Genomic DNA, 1,196 nt, shown 5'->3' on the forward strand with positions numbered 1-1,196 from the left:
ACTGAGAATGATATTGGGGGCACTTTCACTTTGGGGGGACTTGGCAAAAGGCAGTTTCCCTTTTTTCTCCACAGTACGCATCTTTCACCAGCAACACCCATCTCTCACAGTTTTCCTTTCTCTCTCTAATCTTCTCTTATATAGACCGAGGGTGGAAAGGAGGGTGGGGCAGAGGCTAAGGTGATGATTCAGGGTAACAGAGCCCATTTGGCCACTTCTTAATGAACTCTGGAAGAATTTCTTGGCCCCAATTTGTTTAATTTCTCTTTCAAGTTTGGGACATTTCACACCTTTTCTACCAGTTGACAACAGATTATGTCCCATTCAGCATTCTATTACATCCACTCCTAGTTTTTGTTCCTCAGAGTTCTGAATTCTACATTGGAGAGGCAGAAACTATAACATTACCTATAGCAGTCTTCTTTCAGAATTTTTTATCATTGTACATCATCTAAAGGCTGTTCTTCTGTATCCAGTGATTTATCTTTGTTGGTATATTTTTGTGTCCAGACATATTAACTAGCCCAGCATACATCTGTAGCACTGTACACTGATTTTTTTTTAAGTAAACATAACCTCAAGATTTTATTGTCGTGATAATAGAACAAGATGAAGCTTAGGACTGGATCACTTAATCCTTTCTCTTCTTATCTCCTCCCATTTCAAAGTGCTTGCATCTCTTAATAGTCGTCATTCTCTTAGCTCTGCAGTTTGGCTCAACACATTTAAGCCTCAACACAGTCTTCTTTGTAGTTTTAGCCTTCTTCTGGAGAATCAGCTTAGTTTGCTCACCATATCCGCTCTGTTTCCTGTCATAATGCCTCTTTCCCTGGGTTTATAGACCATCTTTGCCCTTTTTGTACTGTGTCACTTTGTGGGTGCTTGCCACACTTCTTACAGAAAATCCAGCAGGTTTTAGGAAGGTTCACCATGTTTGCCAGAGCACTATTGGCATAAAAAGTGTACATTGATTTTTAAAGGGCCTCAGATGAGCTCCCTCAAATCTTCAGTGGCGTTGTTGGAAACCCTAGATAAACCACAGAACACCAAAGACAAGGAGTAAACCTTAAAAATGGCCAGAGAATAAAGCTAGATTACCTGCACAAGAGCAAATATCAGTGTGTCAATATACCCCTTAACACCATCAACAGAGGTCAGACAATAATGGAATGATTATTCCTCCCAAAGGAAGGAGG

At 40.3% G+C, this 1,196-nt stretch overlaps 1 pseudogene; it reads right to left on the minus strand.

Moving 5' to 3' along the window:
- Positions 1-616: 616 nt before the first annotated feature.
- Positions 617-932, minus strand: LOC101348085 (60S ribosomal protein L36a-like; annotated as a pseudogene).
- Between the last annotated feature and the right edge of the window lie 264 nt (positions 933-1,196).

The sequence above is a fragment of the Trichechus manatus genome, unplaced genomic scaffold (genome assembly GCF_000243295.1).
Source record: "Trichechus manatus latirostris isolate Lorelei unplaced genomic scaffold, TriManLat1.0 scaffold00038, whole genome shotgun sequence".
NCBI classification, from domain to species: Eukaryota; Metazoa; Chordata; class Mammalia; order Sirenia; family Trichechidae; genus Trichechus; species Trichechus manatus.